The sequence below is a fragment of the Bufo bufo genome, chromosome 3, assembly GCF_905171765.1.
Source record: "Bufo bufo chromosome 3, aBufBuf1.1, whole genome shotgun sequence".
NCBI classification, from domain to species: Eukaryota; Metazoa; Chordata; class Amphibia; order Anura; family Bufonidae; genus Bufo; species Bufo bufo.
Genome location: NC_053391.1, coordinates 233,365,805 through 233,383,001, shown reverse-complemented (window position 1 = coordinate 233,383,001; position 17,197 = coordinate 233,365,805).

The following is a 17,197-nucleotide window of genomic DNA, read 5'->3' as shown; positions in this document are numbered from 1 at the left end:
TGTATTTGCAGCTACCACTTCTGCAGGAAGGCTATTCCATGCATCCACTACTCTCTCAGTAAAGTAATACTTCCTTATATTACTTTTAAACCTTTGCCCCTCTAATTTAAAACTGTGTCCTCTTGTGGTAGTTTTTCTTCTTTTAAATATGCTCTCTTCCTTTACCGAGTTGATTCCCTTTATGTATTTAAAAGTTTCTATCATATCCCCTCTGTCTCTTCTTTCTTCCAAGCTATACATATTAAGGTCCTTTAACCTTTCCTGGTAAGTTTTATCCTGCAATCCATGTACTAGTTTAGTAGCTCTTCTCTGAACTCTCTCTAGAGTATCTATATCCTTCTGGAGATATGGCCTCCAGTACTGCGCACAATACTCCAAGTGAGGTCTCACCAGTGTTCTGTACAGCGGCATAAGCACTTCACTCTTTCTACTGCTTATACCTCTCCCTATACATCCAAGCATTCTGCTGGCATTTCGTGCTGCTCTATTACATTGTCTTCCCACCTTTAAGTCTTCTGAAATAATTACTCCTAAATCCCTTTCCTCAGATACTGAGGTCAGGACTGTGTCAAATATTCTATATTCTGCCCTTGGGTTTTTACGCCCCAGGTGCATTATCTTGCACTTATCCACATTAAATTTCAGTTGCCAGAGTTCTGACCATTACAAAGTGAAAGTAAGAAGCCTGTGAATGCGATAAAACCCATAATGCCGTGCAGCAAGCCAAACCACAGATAACCATCCCCTGTGATATCACAGCCCTATAAAAGCATCATCCCGCGCTGTCTCCATCATTTTACTGTGAGCTGAGCATAGGTATAGACGTGGCATGTGCTAGGGACAGTGATTCAGTGTAGAATATTGGATAGGGAGGGTGCAGGGACAGTGTAGGGAGATTGTAGGGAGAGCATAGGGAGACTGCATGGACAGTGCAGGCTGAGTGTAATTGCCCTGTTCACCTTGTTAAGCTGCTGCGTCATTCATACTTAATCAGTTCTGTAATTCATGGCGTTACTGTGCGTCAGACTCATTATCAACAGGTAGTCTAATATATAGGCACATTTATCTAGTTCACCTGCTGCGCCATTAATACTTTAATCTGTTCTGTTATACATAGACTTACTGTGTGTCAGACTCATTGTCAACAGGTGGTCTAATATATGGACGCTTTTATCTAGTTCACCTGATGCACCATTAATGCTTAATATGTTCTGTTTTAGATACACACATTGATTAATAGATAAACAATTCCATTAGGCCTTGATTCACAAAGTGGGGTGATAGAACTGTCTCATTTTACTATGAGATGAGCAAAGTTTTCAAAAATTCTATTTGGACGCTTCGCCAAATTTACCCAAAAAATTTAATACGATCCGAATTTATTTGTGACAAAGCATGTTAAAAATTGTCTATTTCCCGTCCGCAAAGAACCTGTATATCGGTGTACAACACATTGCAAATACATGCATAGGTAGTTCACTATGGTAGTAAAACAGTTACTGTGCGTCAGTATGACAGGCAGTTGACAGGCATCACTTTTAGAATGGGTTCACACTTCACTTATTTGGTCATTTACAGGTAGAAAACTGACCAAATAACTCAAGTGTGAACTCAGTCTTACAGATCAATGTTAGCGTCAGATATAAAGAGCCGTGCAGTGGCCCAAGATTGCACTATAGAGTGAAAGAACTCACTCCTTTTACACCGTCAGCTGATTCCACATAAATTTCTACAGAATCTGTTCTGTTAGACGATGATACAAATAGTGGAGAGGATGACAGAGTGGAGAGGATGTCAGCAGTAAGTTTGTGTTGACATCACCATTAGAGATGAGCAAATTTTTCAAAAATTTCGATTTGGGCGGTTCGTTGAATTTTCTGAAAAATTCCTTTGATTTATTCGCGGCGAATTGAGTTAAAAAACAGCTATTTCCGGGCTGCAGAGAGCTGCACTGTGCCTTGCAGTAACACGCTTAGGGAGTCTGCTGTGGTAGTGAAATAAATACTGTGAGTCAGTATGACAAGCACATGACAGGCGTCGCTCTTAGATCACTTCACACTTCACTTATTTGGGCAGTCACAGGGCCAACACTGACCAAATAACTCAAATATGATTTCAGCCTTACAGGTCGATGTTAGCGCCAAGAGGAAGTGCACTCCTTTTAAGCCGTGGCCAGCTGATTCCACATAGATGTCTACAGAACCTGTTCTATTAAACGCTTATACAAGTAGAGCCCCCCTGACAGAGTGGAGAGGGTGTCAGCAGTAAGTTTGTGTTGACGTCACTGATTAATTTGCCCTTCCTCTTATCCCACAAAAAACGAATCCTGTCTGTGGAGCATACGACTTCACTCGGTTAGCATTTGCTAAACAATCTATCAGTATTGCTAATGCCAAAGAAAAACAGGAGTGGATCTAAAACAGAGATGACACATGAATGGAATATTTGCATGTCTTCTGTGTTTTGTACTCACTCCTGCTTTTGGCTACCAAATCATAAGCCAATTCTAATGGGACCATACAGGCCTTACAGCTGTTATACAGACAGGATCCGTTGTGCGTCTTATTTTTCCTTCCTTTTAACAGATCAGAAGAAAAGTTAAATAAATCAATATGTCAGCCAAGCCAAATGGCAAAATAGTGGCCCAGCCATGAAGTGGGGAGGGTTGGAACCGCATGAGAAGTCCACAGAGTGGCCCTATGACATAGTGGTGTGGTGGAAGCAGCATGAGTACACCACAGAGTGGCACAATGACAGAGTCTGGAGTTGGCAGCAGTATGAGGAGGCCACTGAGTGGCACAATGACTGGATCTGGAGTTGGCAGCAGGAATACTTAGTAACAATACCTGTTAGAGTGCATTCACAGGGCTGTATATTCCATCCATATACAATCTGCATTTATTTGTGGATAGCGTGCAGATCCATTCGTTTTTATGGGGCTGCAAAAATGCGGACAGAACACAGATGTTCGCATCCGTGAAGCCGAGCCGCAAATTGTAGAACATGCTCTATTCATGTCCATTTTGCAGACAAAAATAGAACATTTTTCAATGGGGCCTACAAAAATGTGAGAGATGCACACAGGCCGCATTTTGAAGAATCATAATTTGTGTACCACAAAACAGATACGGTCTGCCCTTACACACTTAAAATTTTATTTTGGATTTTAACTTGTAAATGCTATGTTCCCCTGGAGATAAGTGTCCCAGAGGTGTTTGGTAGCTGCTTACCGTCTGTCCAAACTACTAGTCTGGGTATGCAGGTCCACATGCGGCACACATAATAGTTGTATCCCAGCTTTCCCATATAATTTTATAAGAACTGCTGCTTCACACCACACATTTGATTACTGTCCCCTTCCACACTGATTTCTCACACAACCCACTGCTACTGCTGTACACACAGCAGAAAAGATGATTTTCTTGTAGTACTGAAATACGCCCCTATACGCTTTCAACAGAAATACCTGCAGATGTGACCTGAGAATATATTTTTCTTGTAGTACTGAAATATGCCCCTATATGTTTTTAACAGAAATAACTGCAGAAGTGAACTGAGAATATATTTTTCTTGCTGTACTGAAATATGCACCTATACGCTTTCACCAGAAATAACTGCAACAGTGCAGTGCGTATATATTTTTCTATTTTTACTGTAATACGCCCCTATACGCTTTCACCAGAAAAAACTGCAGAAGTGACCTGAGAATATATTTTTCTTTTTGGACTGAAATAGGCCACTCTACGATTTTACCAGAAAACAATTAAAGAGTGAAGTGAGTATAAATTTTTCTGGTAGTACTGAAATACGCCACTATATGCTTTCAACAGAAATAACTGCAATAGTGCAGTGCGTATATATTGTTAATATTTTACGGAAATACGCCCCTATACGCTTTCACTAGAAATAAAGGCAGAAGTGACCTGAGAATATACACTGCTTAAAAAAATAAAGGGAACACAAAAATAACACATCCTAGATCTGAATTAATTAAATATTCTTCTGAAATACTTTTTTCTTTACATAGTTGAATGTGCTGACAACAAAATCACACAAAAATAAAAAAATGGAAATCAAATTTTTTAACCCATGGAGGTCTGGATTTGGAGTCACACTCAAAATTAAAGTGGAAAAACACACTACAGGCTGATCCAACTTTGATGTAATGTCCTTAAAACAAGTCAAAATGAGGCTCAGTAGTGTGTGTGGCCTCCACGTGCCTGTATGACCTCCCTACAACGCCTGTGCATGCTCCTGATGAGGTGGCGGACAGTCTCCTGAGGGATCTCCTCCCAGACCTGGACTAAAGCATCTGCCAACTCCTGGACAGTCTGTGGTGCAACGTGACATTGGTGGATAGAGCGAGACATGATGTCCCAGATGTGCTCAATTGGATTCAGGTCTGGGGAACGGGCAGGCCAGTCCATAGCATCAATGCCTTCCTCTTGCAGGAACTGCTGACACACTCCAGCCACATGAGGTCTAGCATTGTCTTGCATTAGGAGGAACCCAGGGCCAACCGCACCAGCATATGGTCTCACAAGGGGTCTGAGGATCTCATCTCGGTACCTAATGGCAGTCAGGCTACCTCTGGCGAGCACAGTGAGGGCTGTACGGCCCTCCAAAGAAATGCCACCCCATACCATTACTGACCCAATGCCAAACCGGTCATGCTGGAGGATGTTGCAGGCAGCAGAACGTTCTCCACGGCGTCTCCAGACTCTGTCACGTCTGTCACATGTGCTCAGTGTGAACCTGCTTTCATCTGTGAAGAGCACAGGGCACCAGTGGCGAATTTGCTAATCTTGGTGTTCTCTGGCAAATGCCAAACGTCCTGCACAGTGTTGGGCTGTAAGCACAACCCCCACCTGTGGACGTCGGGCCCTCATATCACCCTCATGGAGTCTGTTTCTGACCGTTTGAGCAGACACATGCACATTTGTGGCCTGCTGGAGGTCAATTTGCAGGGCTCTGGCGGTGCTCCTCCTGTTTCTCCTTGCACAAAGGCGGAGGTAGCGGTCCTGATGCTGGGTTGTTGCCCTCCTACGGCCTCCTCCACGTCTCCTGATGTACTGGCCTGTCTCCTGGTAGCGCCTCCATGCTCTGGACACTACGCTGACAGACACAGCAAACCTTCTTGCCACAGCTCACATTGATGTGCCATCCTGGATAAGCTGCACTACCTGAGTTACTTGTGTGGGTTGTAGACTCCGTCTCATGCTACCACTAGAGTGAAAGCACCGCCAGCATTCAAAAGTGACCAAAACATCAGCCAGGAAGCATAGGAACTGAGAAATGGTCTGTGGTCACCACCTGCAGAACCACTCCTTTATTGGGGGTGTCTTGCTAATTGCCTATAATTTCCACCTGTTGTCTATCCCATTTGCACAACAGCATGTGAAATTGATTGTCACTAAGTGTTGCTTCCTAAGTGGACAGTTTGATTTCACAGAAGTGTGATTGACTTGGAGTTACATTGTGTTGTTTAAGTGTTCCCTTTATTTTTTTGAGCAGTGTATTTTTATTGTAGTACTGAAATACGCCCCTATACGCTTTCACCATAAATAACTACAGAAGTGACCTGAGAATATATTTTTCTTGTTGGACTGAAATAGGCCACTATACACTTTCACCAGAAATAAAGGCAGAAGTTACCTGAGAATATATTATTTTTGTTGGACTGAAATAGGCCACTATACGCTTTGACCAGAAAACAATTAAAGAGTGAAGTGCGTATATATTTTTCTTGTAGTACTGAAATACATCCCTATGTATACATGTCTTACGAGAAATAGTCAGCCTAATGTACGAGCAGCTGCGACAATAGTAAACAGTTGTCAAAACATGTCCGGATACGTCCTAATATCTTTAAAAATAAAATGATATTAGGGCTCTATCAATCTCTTTATCAGGCTATTATAATTCTATTAATCTCTTTAATGAATCTTATAAAAACCTAACCAATTATTAATCTCTTCTATGAATCTTATAAAAATCTATCCTATTATTGGCTGGATGATAGCTATGACTGGGCGGTTAATGTACAGGGTTGCAGTCTGTTTAGAAAGGATCGCCAAAACCGGAGAGGGGGAGGGTTCTGCCTTTATGTAAAGTCCTTTCTAAAGCCCACAGTCCGAGAAGATATAAGTGAGGGACATGAACATCTGGAGTCACTGTGGGTAGAAATACAGAAAATCTGCTACTAAACGAGATAGACGAGGCTGCAAATCATAATGAGGTGGTTATTATGGGGGACTTCAACTACCCAGATATAGACTGGCAAACTGAAACTTGTATATCTCATAAAGGAAACAGGTTCTTGGCAATAACCAAAGACAATTACCTTTCCAAACTGATTCAGGACCCGACTAGAGGGACGGCCATACTGGACTTAGTAATAACCAATAGACCTAACAGAACAAGAGATGTGCAGGTCAGGGGAAACCTGCGAAATAAATATTGGTAAGGGGGCAGTAAACTAGAGTAAAACGTCACTTTTAATTCCACAGGAGATAAAAAAAATGCCCCTACAGACAAACAAACATGTAAGACATACACAACCTCAGCCTGGTGCCTGGAAGGATATCCTAAAACTGAGATGACAACATTGGTGCTAGTGGTGGGCTAGGTGGGAAGAAGACATCAAGTAGGATAAAACAGGGTGTTGGTATGATGTATATACTGACTCTAATAAATCCCTACTTGTCCTAGTCCACCCTATTAGAATATCCAAAGGACAGGGTCCAAAAAGCCCTGCAAGTGGTGGCCCAGACTGGAGCTCTGTTCCTACGCTGAAAGCCCTGATAAGGCCCTGAGCAGCAATGAAAGGACCATACACCCAATAGGTAATACAGATGGTTACAACAGATTGATTAGGGCTGTTGGAAAAGAAAACTCCAACCGGACCCAATCAAGTAGAAGTAAAAAATACTTAAGTGTCCCGACGCGTTTCCTCAACATAAGCCCCAAGATTCTTCAGCGGACACGGGGCATAGTGATGATTGCCCCAGGTGGCGTATGGCCCAACAGCTAGGGGATACCTGTGTGTGGCTAAGCCTAAAACATAACAAAAAGAGACAGAAAGAACCACATAAGTATAATTACCATTAAGACACCACCTATCACCCAAAGCAGGGCGGTGGGGAAATGGTAACTTACTGTTTGGTGGCTGCAGTCAGCGTATGGCTGTGAACCCAATTGCAGGAGAGACCCAGGGTAATGGTGTCCACAAGGGTAGATGAACCGGCAGCATATGGGGCTGAACCGCCCCATTATAAAGGCAGAGGGGCCAGGTGAGACGCATACCTAACAACCACCGTCACCTGAGCCAGGCGTCTGCTGATGTCGTCAGGAGATGCGCCTCAAACTAGCGGTCACGTGATCGGGAGAACGAGGATCACGTGACCGCACATGCGCAAACAGATCCGGCCCCATGTATCTCATGAGGCCTAGATGGAACGCAAGGCGGCAAAGAGTATTTACGCATCACGTGATCGGACGAAAAAGCGCCGACGTCACAGTCAGCGGCGTCACATTACCAGTCACGTGATCGGAATAAAGCCGAATGCGACCGCGCATTGATGCGTTTTGCAGACAGGTAATGTCCAACAGCCCAGTAAGAGCTATATGGACATAATAAACCGTCTGACTACAGCATATATGATGCCATGCAACATACCTCCTCATGATTGCGGAGGCATCTTACGGGGACACCCCCTACTGGTCACACTGGTAAAGACATGACCACAGGGAGGACTCAAAACCTTGTATATGTTTAAATAAATGTGGGAGGGGGGAAAGGAGGAGAAACCTTCTCATTGGCCCTGGAAGACCATAACCCCAAATACCCTCCTCCAAATATGCTGAGGGATACAGCAATGTGTATAAGCTATCCCTCTAAGCAGACCAAAATTAAAGGGAAGTATTATTTAACAGGGCAAATGACCACGGGACTGACAAAGAACAATGATAATCACAGAAAGCAACCAAAATTCAATTGCTCGTTGAGGCCATAGGGGGTAACAGTGTTCAAGGTGAATGTCCACCAACATTCTTTCTGGAGAATGTGTCTGTCCCAATTTCCGCCTCGCACGGGTTTATCAACATGTTCAATGGCCATAAAACTGATGGAAGAAATACGTCCGTTGTGAGAGGCCTGCACATGGCGTGCTATGGGAGTATCCCTGTTGTTTCGTATATCACTAACGTGTTCACCCATGCGCTTGCGCAGTTCCCTAAAGGTCTTACCGACATAACGCAGTCCACAAACACAAGTTATTAAAGGGTTTCTACCACTTAGTTTTGACATAATTAGCTTTCAGACACTAGTGATCCGCTAGTGTCTGCTCTACCAAACAATCCTAATCTAATAGCTTTTTGTGCAGCCGTTTCGCTAAAAAACGAACTTATATTGATGTGCTAATGAGCCTCTAGGTGCTATGGGGGCGTCATTAGCACCTAGAGGCTCGGTCTACCTTCACAAAATGCCGCCGCCCAGCGCGTCCCTCCAGCCCGCCCATCTCCTACGGAATGCGATCCTCCCTGTGAGCCAGCGGATGAATTCTCGCGCATGCGCCGTGCGTGTCTGTATTCGGCGCATGCGCAGTGAATGTCTGACCGCTTTCTGCACAGACATCTCCACTGCGCCTGTTCCTCGAAGCACTATGATGTCATCGGCGCAGGCGCAGTGGAGATGTCTGAGCAGGGAGCGGTCAGACATTCACTGCGCATGCGCTGAATACAGACGCGCACGGCGCATGCGCGAGAATTCGTCCGCTGGCTCATAGGGAGGATCGCATTCCGGAGGAGCTGGGCGGGCTGGAGGGATGCGCTGGGCGGCATTTTGTGAAGGTAGACCGAGCCTCTAGGTGCTAATGACGCCCCCATAGCACCTAGAGGCTCATTAGCATATCAATATAAGTTAGTTTTTTTGCGAAACGGCTGCACAATAAGCTATTATATTAGGCTGCGTTCACACGGGCGAGATTTCCGCGCGGGTGCAATGCGGTAGGTGAACGCATTGCACCCGCACTGAATCTGGACCCATTCATTTCAATGGGGCTGTTCAGATGAGCGATGATTTTCACGCATCACTTATGCGTTGCGTGAAAATCGCAGCATGCTCTATATTCTGCGTTTTTCACGCAACGCAGGCCCCATAGAAGTGAATGGGGTTGCGTGAAAATCGCATGCATCCGCAAGCAAGTGCGGATGCGGTGCGATTTTCACGCACGGTTGCTAGGTGACTGTCTATACACTGTATTATTTTCCCTTATAACATGGTTATGGACCATGTGATTGGAGCATGTGATCTTACGTCATCAAAGGTCCTTTAGCCCATAGTTCATCTTTTTAAAGAACTGAAGACCGGGAGAACTACGCGAACAAACGGAGAAGGTGAGTTAATTTTTTTTTTTTTTTTTTACCCCTCAACTGATCACCTACTATGCATTCTGTAATCAGAATGCTATTATTTTCCCTTATAACCATGTTATAAGGGAAAATAATAACATCTACACAACACCGAACCCAAACCTGAACTTCTGTGAAGAAGTTCGGGTCTGGGTACCACAGTCGGTTTTTTATCACGCGCGTGCAAAACACATTGCACACGCGCGATAAAAACTGAACATCGGAACGCAATCGCAGTCAAAACTGACTGCAATTGCATTCCTACTCGCGCGGGTTTGCCGCAACACACCGGGACGCATCCGGAACTAATCCGGACACGCTCGTGTGAACCCAGCCTTAGGATTGTTTGGTAGAGCAGACACTAGCGGATCGCTAGTGTCTGAAAGCTAATTATGTGAAAACGAAGTGGTAGAAACCCTTTAAGTAGACCACGCCAGTGGTGCGGCAATTTATAAAATCTCCCGGGAGGGGTAAAGTGGCTGTGTACCAGTCTATCTTTTAAGTTGTGACCCCTCCTAAAAGTCACAGAGACTGAGGGGTTAAGAACCTCCGCCAAGTCTGGGTCCATCAGTGGGGTGTCCCAATGACGTGCCAGGATCCTCCTAACCTGAGATGCCGCCGCATCAAACGTGCCTATGACCCGGACAATGTCTTGTGACTCATGCACCCTCTTAGTCGTGGGGTGGAGCAATTCTGTGCGTGTACATACTTTTGTTTTCTGGTAAGCCTGTCTGAGGGTCCTGTCCGGATACCCCCTCTCATGAAACCTATTCCTCAGATCCCTTGCCTGGCACTTAAATCAGTTATCTCTGAGCAATTGCGTTTTAGTCTCAGATATTGCCCGGTAGGTATCCCTCTCTTAAGAGGAACAGGATGACAGCTGTCCCACCTAAGGAGGGAATTAGTAGAGGTAGGTTTACGGTAGATGGACGTGCTTAGGCCACCCTTCTCATCTCTGAAGATGACAACATCAAAAAATGGAAGACGGTCCTTGACAATAACTGAGGTGAATCTCAAATTGAAGTTGTTGACATTCAACTCAGAGATGAGATGAGTTTGATAGACTTGTGCTTCAAATATCACTTACAGGGGCATATAATTACGTCTGAAGGATATAGAATGTCTGGTAGGTTATTAGCCTAGTAGTTTTTTTTTTTACTAAGGGTACAGGGATGTTTGTGTTTTTATACACTGTATATTATTTTTGATGTACTGTAGTTCCAAGCGGGTCCCGGGTAGTTCCAAGCGCCATCTGGTGTTCACTCAGCAAAATTACCAATCGCTTCGGGTTAACAAATGAAATTCGCTATCGTTACGCGCTGATGCGAGTCTGCAGGGAGCGCTAACGATGATACAACTGTACCTGTAAGGTATCCCCATCAGAAAAAAAAAATAACCAACAAGTGACATTGTTTGGGAGCCACGCCATGGACTGATTACCTGACGAGTAAGGACCTGTTGGCATTGTTTGTGTGCTTTTAACCCTTTTGTTCCAGGTTGCCATTGTTTGTCCTCATCCAGATGGTCATGTCAGTAAGGACTCCCCCCATCAGCACTTAACCCCTTACGTCCAAGTTAACCGTTTTATCCCCTTTCTCAGGTTACTTGATAGCCTGCTGCTCTTATTGACATTTTAACCATTTGGATTACAATTAACGTTTGCCCTGTGGATTGCAAAGGACTTTTTTACAACTTCAAGCACTTCCAGGAATAAGGACTCAAGTTATTGTTGAGCCTATCCTTGCACTTATAAAATTTGCACTATTTTATATAAAATGTTTGCAACATAAAAGCTTGCATATAATTGTCATGCTATTTAATAACTTATGTCATTGTAACCAGTTTACAAATGTAATGCAACGTTAAAGTATCCTGCCCATTGTGTGTATTATCTCTCCAGGTGCCACAATGTGAATTTATGCACTATTCAAAATGATTGCACTTAACCATTGCAACTTACTTAAGTGTGCCTTTTCACAGCTCTTGTTCTCTCCCTCCTTCATACGGACTGTCATCAGAGGGACGTTGTACACCAATGGCCTACACCCGGTGATATATACCAATAGGTACCCAGGGTAGGACCAAATGGTAAGTCCTGACAGGTCTAGATACTCAGGTACTGTAACAGTACAGCCTGGATCGCAGCGGCTCCCTGTGACTCCGCCCACTTACCTCCGGGCCTTAAATAGAAGACAGGTGCTAAGCAGGGTGTTCCACTAATGGAGTGCGCACCCTGCTAGCTCCATTGCATCTGAGGACTCTGTCCACATATCCAGACCTGGATCCCTAACAACATTGTGAAGGACTGCCTACCTTCTTGCCACTGGCTTCCCCACTGCTGGCTTCCTAGCCAGGACCAACTAACCGCAAGTATATGCCTGTTACCTGCTCTGATTAAGGTCCTGGAACTCAGAGTGGGGTGGTTCCTGCTGGTGTGAGGCGATATTCCCAAACCAACACCGAACTCAGGACATGCTATACAAACTCTGAACCTACTGCATATTATATACTAAACTGAGGACATGCTATACTAACTCTGAACCTACTGCATATTATATACTAAACTGAGGACATGCTATACTAACTCTGAACCTGCTGCATATTATATACTAAACTGAGGACATGCTATACTAACTCTGAACCTACTGCATATTATATACTAAACTGAGGACATGCTATACTAACTCTGAACCTGCTGCATATTATATACTAAACTGGGGACATGCTATACTAACTCTGAACCTGCTGCATATTATATACTAAACTGAGGACATGCTATGCTAACTCTGAACCTGCTGCATATTATATACTAAACTGAGGATATGCTATACTAACTCTGAACCTGCTGCATATTTTATACTAAACTGAGGACATGCTATACTAACTCTGAACCTACTGCATATTATATACTAAAACTGAGGACATGCTATATACTAACCCTGAACCTATGGCATACTATAGACTAAACTGAGGGCATACTATATACTAACTCTGAACTGTGCACAAGCTTATACTAACTTGTGACTCCTGTAATACTGGGGGACCTTCCTTTCCAGCAGTAACTAATTAAATGGATAGCGGTAAATGATTTTGTTACCCCAAACTCTCCGCCCAAGACTGAGAGAGACGCCTGGGGTACATACTGAGTAACCGCGAATCCCACAGCCAAAAACAAGGGCGGTGGGATAATAGTGGATGTCCATTGCTTCCGCAGTTGAGATCCTAACTGATCAACTAGGTGCGTTACAGGTACCCCTGCTGCTTCGGGAATCGTTAGAAGCCCTAGACTGCTCCTTCCCGCTTGTTTTATGTTCTGGATTGTTCCCATCCGGAGGTGTCTCATTTCCAGGAGATCCATGGGAATGTACTGCCCTCCTCCTGTGACATTGCCAGAAGACACGGAGACGACGCATACCTCCCCTTCTGAGCGTTTGCCTAAGGTATGGTACCTCAAGCCTTAGAGCCATATATTCTAGCTTCCTCATAGACATCATAGTGATCGTGCTATAAGCCAAATTTCTTCAGGCTATGATGCAGCGAAGGGAATACAGGATAAAGCCACCCTTCTATTTGCGGGCTTTGCATTACACAATGGTGCGATTACGGAGTAAAGACACCCCCATGCTCTCTTTGATGTTCATGGCCAGAACATACAAAGTCAGTCAGCGATGCATGCTTTGTGCAGTTATAGGTTACCTGGTTATACCAAGATAAGGAAACTGTGTGTTGGACACCTTATGCTAGCGGGCAGGAACCTCGAGGAAACCGTTATGTGTTTTGTCTTTGTACGTCATTTATATGTATATTCATGCAGCACTTTGTATTAATTGGGTACCCAGAGCTCACTCCTCACCCGCCTATCTTACGCCGAGGACGGCTTCACTTAAATTAACGGGGTATGTAACATCCCAGAGTATGTCACTAAAACTCTGTCACCCTGCTATATGATGTTAAAGTGTGAATGTGTTATCACCCTGTGTAATCTGGCATTGCATTTATATAATCTGGATTCACTGGGACTGTTTAATATGTATATGCTGTAATTCTTGATGTACACCAGCAGGTGGCAGCAGTATGTAGGCAGTCTACAGTTAGCTAGTTAATAGATCTAGACTGGAATAGACCATTCCAGGCTAGCTCCCCCTATCTGAGAAGGAGTGGAATGTTCCCACATCCTACTTCAGAGGGAGGAAAGAAAGTTCTGGCAGTGTACCAGCCACCCCCTTTTGGGGTAGGCTGCGTGAATAGGAGCTCCCAGAAATAGGGACCCCAACCAGGGATCCAAGCCTCCCTGAGGCCAAAAATCAACCTTCCCAGCCTGAGTCCCTTACCTCAGCTGGTGGACAAGAAAGCAGCCAACTTCAGAACTATCAGATCTCCAGGATGAAACCACCATACCCTGCGAGCAGTCCTGCAAGTACAGATTCCAGAACAAGGAGAAGATAAGTACCTCCACAGCTAGTCAGGCCCACATCAAGCAGACCTCAGACAGAGCAGAAGATAGATACCTGCCAGTTCTAATAGGCGTATGTACCAGATGCAGAATATATATATAATTCCTGCCACATATTGCCATATCCTGCCTACTTGAGAAACCTTGGCGCGGTGCTCGTGCTCAGACATGTCCTACACCGTAGGATATGTTGGCTAATCTCTCAATTTTAAAATCAGTTTGAGGGTTTAGTAAGACCGCAGAGTGCACCTGTCTTTGCTATTATTTTGTTATATTGCTATATTGATTATCTCATCCACATAATTGCTATCTTGTGTAGGATGTCTATTGTGGTACTTGTGGTTCGCTGCGGTCATCCTCCACTGTATGCATTTTTGCTGGGGATCGTCATAAGCAACGGGCCACAAGTGCAGGATTTGCTCCCCTATATATATGCACAACTGCATGTGGGTTTGAGCACTTCCTGCTATTTTAATGCCACGCCATTCTTTTCAGTTTGTATATATAGAGATGCCCTGGAGGTGTATAAACTCCAATTTAAATGTGCCTGCTTTCCATCTACAGGCTACATTTAGGTGCACCTGTGAGGCCTGGGCCATATCAGCCAGTCTTGAGTGGGACTCGCAGACTCCTCCCTCCTCCCATTGCAAGCATGGTTACATGCTGGAGGTAACTGGTGAGTTGTTTGTGAGTCGGCCTCATGCTCCTGTAATTTGCCCACTGGCTCCTGGTATTGCCCATACGGCTCAGGTAGGAGAGTGTTAGGTTCCCGAGCTACTTGAGAAACCTTTGTGCGGTGCTCTGGCTCAGACATGTCCTACACCGTAGGATATGTTGGCTAATCTCTCAATTTTAAAATCAGTTTGAGGGTTTAGTAAGACCGCAGAGTGCACCTGTCTTTGCTATTATTTTGTTATATTGCTATATTGATTATCACATCCACATAATTGCTATCTTGTGTAGGATGTCTATTGTGGTACTTGTGGTGTGCTGCGGTCATCCTCCACTGTATGCATTTTTGCTGGGGATCGTCATTGTCATGCCCCACTCTGACAATGTGCGGAGGTCGGCCAGGATTGCAGCACGAGTTTAGTGTTTGTTTTGAAGTCGTGCTGGATCCGCCCCTCATCAGGTGCACTGGGTGGGGTCATTAGTTTAAATAGCTCCTCAGCCCAGTGCCCTGAGCGAATTATACTCATCATTGTGATCTTGGAAGCTAGGAAGGAAGGTTGGCTGTCTTTTCCAGCTCAGGAATATAAGTGTTGTTTCTAGTTGGTTGTTTTGTGTCATCTATCCCATCCAGGTTCTGTGCGAGCAGGCTGCTCCTATTTCCCACTTCACCATCTCAGGGAGTTCAGGGTTTTGTCAGCCCAGGCACGGGGACATCTCAGATCTACCTTCAAGGTCTGTAGGTGGGCTGAGCAGTGCAGAGAAAGAGGTCAGGGATTAGCTAGGAGGTGACCCTTCCCCTGTCTCTCGCCCAGAGACTGGTTGGTTCGTTATCTGTTATACTGAGTGCACGCCCGCCGTGACAGTCATTAGCAACGGGCCACAAGTGCAGAATTTGCTCCCCTATATATATGCACAACGGCATGTGGGTTTGAGCACTTCCTGCTATTTTAATGCCACGCCATTCTTTTCAGTTTGCACATATTGCCAATACCTGCTGGGATCCTAGACTATTGCTGCAAATTGTATGGATCAAAGCTGCATATAATAACATCAAGTAAAGACAAGTTGGACCCTATTTTCTGTGTGGAATTCCATCATTCCTCCATTACTCCTATTGACAACACTCAACTTTGTTGTATGTGAGCCAGGATACAGGAGTCCAGCCGTACTACAGGTAGGAGACACCGTTGACACGATACAGAGACAATATCCCCCTCTGGCATTCCTCACCTAGTACGTGTGCTCATACCATCTTAAAGGGCCCTTCTACAGTACCTGCGCAAGCTGCAACTGGCGTCACAAACTCTTATACACATATACTGACACCATCGGTGTGGGAATTGTCCTGGCAGAAGGGGGGGGGGTCGGTGGGGGGTGCCGTCAAGGAGGAAATGATCAAAAGGCTTTGCTAAATACAAATGTACAAATGTACATGTTGTACATATTGTTTTTTGTAAAAAAAATGTACATGTTGTTTTTTGATACTGTATTAACATTCAGCCACTATAGGAACATAGCTAATAAATACACTCTGTATCCACTACATTATATATCTGTATACTGTACTCTGCTCCATTACATATCTGTATACAACACTTCATTATATATCTGTACACACCGCTCTATTATATATCTGTATGCAGTAGACCGCAAAAAATCCGGTACAATGTATCACCATGTGTAGTGTCTCACTAGGTAAATGTGGGCACTACACAAGGGTCAATTGGGCCACGTTGTTCTCCACCTCCTGTGGGACAGTGGCAGTGTTTTTCACAGTACATTATAATGCATTTTAATATGTATTTATGTGTATTTTCCTGTGAGATTTGTAGCAGGCCTATTAGGGTGTAGTTCATCATCCTAGGCACTAGAGGGAGCTAGGGAACCCCTAGTATATATATTTAGGCTCAGACAGGGAGGAGTCAGTCTGTGTAGTCAGGAGTGTGTGTAGAGTCAGAAGCCAGAAGGCACTTTAGCCAGAGTGGGGCTGAGGTGCAGGCTCTGACATGCAACTAGACAGCCCAGGTTTCTAGTTAATACCAGGAGGCTAGGAAGTGTGGATCAGCCTGCCTGAGGATATTGAGCCAGAGTTAGCTCAGAAGATTGTCACCAGGGGAAGAGTTGCCTCCTGAGAAACCAAGTTCCCATAAGCAGAGCAGAGCCAGTATTCCAGCTAGACAAGTGAGCTGAAGGGCAGAAGGATTCCCACAAAGCAAGGATATATACCTGAGGAAGTTTGCTACCAAAGATAAAGCCAGCATTAGGGCATATGGGCCTTGGGATATAAACAGCCACGAGTTCTGAGGAATAGTTCAGCCTGGTCTGTAAGTGTTGTTTTTACCCTCTGAGTATCTTGCAAAGAATATTGTACCTGCCATTGATGTGAAAGCCTGCTTATTACTGCTGCATTACCTGGAACTTACAAAAGACTGTATAAAGTTAATCGTTTTCCAGTAAAGGAAGTTTTGGTTCACCATAACAGCGTGTTCCTTACTTATTACCTCTATCCATCGGTGTGCCACCGTTACAGGCACTGGCGTCACGAACCTTAAAGTGACCTTGCTCTAGGCACATTAAACATCTTCAACATCCAGGGCACCTCACTCATCATCAGGCCTGGTCCCTATATACAGAGAGTGCCCCAGAGGTCTCCTGTGCCAG